This window comes from Miscanthus floridulus, chromosome 18 (assembly GCF_019320115.1).
Source record: "Miscanthus floridulus cultivar M001 chromosome 18, ASM1932011v1, whole genome shotgun sequence".
Classification (NCBI taxonomy): Eukaryota; Viridiplantae; Streptophyta; class Magnoliopsida; order Poales; family Poaceae; genus Miscanthus; species Miscanthus floridulus.
This window is the reverse complement of record NC_089597.1, coordinates 61789076-61793642: the sequence shown is the minus strand read 5'-3', so window position 1 is coordinate 61793642 and position 4567 is coordinate 61789076. Positions and strand designations below refer to the sequence as shown.

At 44.1% G+C, this 4567-nt stretch overlaps 1 pseudogene; it reads right to left on the bottom strand.

Annotated features, from left to right (window-relative positions):
• Nucleotides 1–2264: 2264 nt before the first annotated feature.
• Nucleotides 2265–4237, bottom strand: LOC136523944 (L-type lectin-domain containing receptor kinase SIT2-like; annotated as a pseudogene).
• Nucleotides 4238–4567: the final 330 nt, after the last annotated feature.

The following is a 4567-nucleotide window of genomic DNA, read 5'->3' as shown; positions in this document are numbered from 1 at the left end:
GAGCGAGGCGTGATTTTGATAAACTAATTTAACTTTTGTTTATCCAAACATATATGCAAATCATCATGTGATTTTGAGCTAAAAATGACATATAAAATCATAATAAAGTCCAACATATAAAGTTACATATGTATCTACATGGCAAAATGAGATAAGCTACTGATAAAACATAAGAGGATTAAGTTTGTTACCTCCAAAATCGAAGAGCAACACCAATGGAGGGGGAGAGAGCAAGAACAATAGCAAGCTGAAGAACAGAGGCAGTGAGTTTGAATGGAATGGCTCGGGCTCGGGAGGAAGAAATGAGCCAGTGTATTGGCCGGGATAATTAGTCCCGGTTAGGGGGCCAAACCGGGACTAAAGATTAATATTTATTCTCGGAGCATCACCCAAATCGGGACTAAAAGTTTTAGTCCCGGCTGGTATTACCAACCGGGACTAAAGGTAAACCTTTAGTCCCGATTGGTAATACCAGCCGGGACTAAAGATCCCTGCCCCATGGACGACCGTTGGGCAGGGACCTTTAGTCCCGGAACCAACCGGGACTAAAGGGTCCTTTAGTCCCGGGGGCAAAAAATGCCGAGGCTAATGTCAAATTGGGACATCGTTCTAAAGTCTGTTCTCTAATAGTGACTCGTGGCCGTCCGGATCTGAGTAGCGGCAATGATGGGGGCTCGCGGATCCGACGAGCGGTGGCCCTTTGATGGGCTTGGCTGGCCTCGTCGATGGGCTCAGCAGGCCCCATCGACGGGATCACTGGCATTTTTTTTTTTTGTTTTTTATTGATTAACGTAGGTGGGCGTATGGCCGCCTCCGTAGGTCCTCATTAGTGCAAACGTTTAATTGCAGGCGTATGGAATGCCTGCCTGCGATAATGGATTTTGGCCGAGTAGGAATCCTAGACATAGAGATGGAAACTAATCCTATCGTATCATAAAAACTGGATTCTTTCATATCTATTCCATATACTTTGACAAATACAAACTTCACATTTCAAATTAGTTAGATTAGAGAACAGTGGACTTGAGGTAAATACTGCGACGGCAAAACTAACAATTATTACAGTAGACTTCCATAATTTAACAATTATTACAACATGGTCTAGCCCTTGGGGCTGGGATGGATTGCCATCTATGATCTATTGTCACCTTCCGCTTGAGGGGCTGGAGGTAATGCCAGGCCCGGCCCTGAGGGCGGGCGAGAGGGGCGGCCGCCCTGGCCCCCCGAGCCGTAAGGGCCCCCAACCCTGTATGTATACGGTGTAGGTGTGTACTGTGTAGGAGTAGTATTTTAAAGTTTAGCTGAAGTACCGCAGACTACAAGTGGCGTATGTATTGCTGTTACAGGAGTGTAACGTGTTGTGCTGTACGAGAGGCCTAAAGGCTAGGAGTGCAACGTGTGCATCAATTCTCTCTCTGTTTTTTTTTTTGCCATGCGGCTGTAGGGATGCTCACCGTAACAGCATGCCTTGTAGGGTATATATGCATTGTGCTAGTTTTTAATTATTAAATGTATTTTAAAAATTTCAACACCTGTCTTCTACTCCCCCGTCCACGAAAGAATGCAATTATGGTATCTGTGCCAGTCAATCAAGCTCAAGTTTGACCAAGATAGTAAATAGTATTAGCATTTATGTCTTTAAATAAATTTATTATGAAAATATATATTTCTATAACTAGTCTAATGACACTTATTTTGTATCATGAATGTTTGTACTGTTTTTATATAAATTTAGTCAAAGTTTATGTTGTTTGTACTTATTTTGGGATGGAGGGAGTATGTGACAAGATAATTTTTTTGAGAATAGGTAATGCATGCTAGGTAACTATTCTTAGCTTAGCATCCATGTTGAGCTGTGATCCAAATTCAGTTATGTACAAGATAAAGGCTAACTTCTGCCGGAGCGAAGCGAGGCCCGTCGCCGGGAGGCTTAGGCCGAAGCGAATCGTCACCTATTAGGGTTTTCCATCTATATATACTTCCTGTAAGTCGTCGTCTTGGGATAAGAAAAGTTGTAAATCCCCGACGTTTGTAACCTCACCCGATATAGCGAAGATTTGCTGACTGGTGCCCGTGGTTTTTTCCCTTCTTCCTTGGAAGGGTTTTCCACATTAAAATCTCGTGTCCCCTGTGCTTGATTTACTGTTCTTCATGGTTTATATTGCCTATCATTTCTAACAATCCAAACTAATACAAGCGATAGCGAATGTACATATGTTATAAGGGGCCTCAATTTTTAAGTGTTGCCCTGGGCCACCAAAATCTCAGGGCCGGCCCTGGGTAATGCCACTGCTCCCAGATATGGATGTATACTGATCAAAGCCTTCATTTTGCATCAGGGACAGAACGCTATAACTTAAGTTTGTGGGCATCATTTCTGGGAGTGGCATCTCGCCATTGAGGTATTGTATGACTTGCCTCATACTGGGCCTTGCATTACAAACTGTGTGTGCACACATCAATCCTAGATTTAATGCTAGGCATACCTCATCTGCATTGTAACTACCTTGTAACCTACTGTCCATTGTGTATGTGAGTGATCCTTCGTACCAATGCTTGACAACCCAATCAATTAGGATCTGCGAACTATCCTCTGCATGACTATCGATTGGCCTTTGCCCACAAGTTACCTCAAGAATGAAAATACCAAATGCTTACACATCTGTCAGAGGTGTTGCCTTACCGGTACGGGCCAGTTCTAGGGCAATATATCCCTTGGTACCAACTACATGTGCAAGACCACAATCACCTAGACGTCCATTCATCTCACTATCAAGTAGCACATTGCTTGCTTTGATGTCCCGGTGGATTACAACCTTTTCCCACCTCTCATGCAGATAGAATAGGGCCAGATGCAACGCCTTTGATGATTTACAACCTTTGAGCCCAATTCAGAGTGGGCATACCCTCTTCACAATGTAAATACTTATCAAGACTTCCATTTGACATATAGTCATATACCAATAGGAGTTCACCTTTCCTTCGACAATAACCAAGTAGCTGGACCAGGTTGCGATGACGGTGACGACCAATACTGACAATCTCAGCAATAAACACCTTCATTCCCTGCTTTGATTCATGTGACACCCTCTTTACAGCAACCTCTAATTTTGAGATAGGGAGCACACCTTTATACACCTTCCCAAATCCTCCTAAGCCAAGTAGATTCTTATTCTTGAATCCATCCGTAGCATGGAATAAATCCTTGTAGGGAAAGCGGTGTGGCCCGAACTCGGCTTCCCAATCTTCTTGTACCTCAGCATACTTCATTCGCCTCCGCACAAATAGAATTATAGTTGTCCCAACAAGGACAATGAATGTGGCTGTGACTATTGGTAGGACGATCTCAAGCACCTTGGACAGAGGTTTCGGGCCAACAGTTGGTAGCTTTGGCAACCTGGCGATATCAATAACTGGAGCTGGGCTATTAATGCCTAAGCTCCAGCCGAGCACACAATATAGTGAATTGATTGGACCAGTTGATGCACAGAATCCAATGTAGGATGGGTCTTCCAACACTGTTGAGAGGTTGTAGGTAGCTGACAGTAGAGGTTTGGATGGTTTGGCTACCCTGAGGGGAGCCAGTGTCACGTTGATCTGTGCGGTCTCTCCATTATAGTCCACCCAAACTTGCATCTCTTTGCGACTAACAAGGGACAAGTTTTGGAATTTACCATTCTTGTGGTCGTAGAAGGCAGCTGATCGGGACTGAAATGAGGTGAGACTGTTGATGTTGATGCCGATGTGGTTGTCATCAATGTCATTGAATTGAACTCGGTATTTTGGCTACTATCAAGCTCGACTGCAAATATGTGGCTGCTTGCTTTGCCGTCACTTGTTTTGTTGAGGAGACCCAAGTATTGTGAGTGCTGTGCACTAGAGAAATCCTTGGTCGGAGAGATTAGGAAAGTCATGCCATCGGTACATTCATCAGAGTAGATGGGGACCATACCGAATACAAAGGTAACTGAGAAAGACTGCACCATCTCACCAGGGGACTTGCGGAATCGCCATGGAGCTGGGTAGAACGCATGGCCTTTAAGGTGTACTGTGTGATTGGTCAGCTCAAGGACACCGTCTGGTGACCGTGGCTGTTCCATCGAGGGTGAAGTTATTGCCGGAGAAGCCCGAGTAGACGAACTGATCCTCACTGGTGACAGTGGTGAAGCATACAAGGTTTAGGGCCACGGACAGTAGCATGGGTAAAAAGGAAGGGTTGATGCAAAAGGTTAGGCATTTCTGCAGCTGTAAGAACTCAATAAGATGCAGGAATTTATTGCTTTCGTGGGAGCGGGAAGTGTGTATTGCTTGTTTCTGCTCTGTGGTATGTAATTTATTTACTGCGATGGGGTAGCTAGCTCTTTGCCCCATATTTGCAAGAGGAAAATGACGTAGCGATCGGTTTTCTTCCATTCCAATTGGTGGCTGAGATTTTTTTAGAAGTGAAAAAAGTCTAGAGGTGGCTTGAGATTGTAGTGGAAGGTTTAGGAAGACAACCAACTATCTATGGCTAAAAGTACTGTTGGTTGATTTGTTGTGAGAAAAAAATATTATTTGTTGGCAGAAA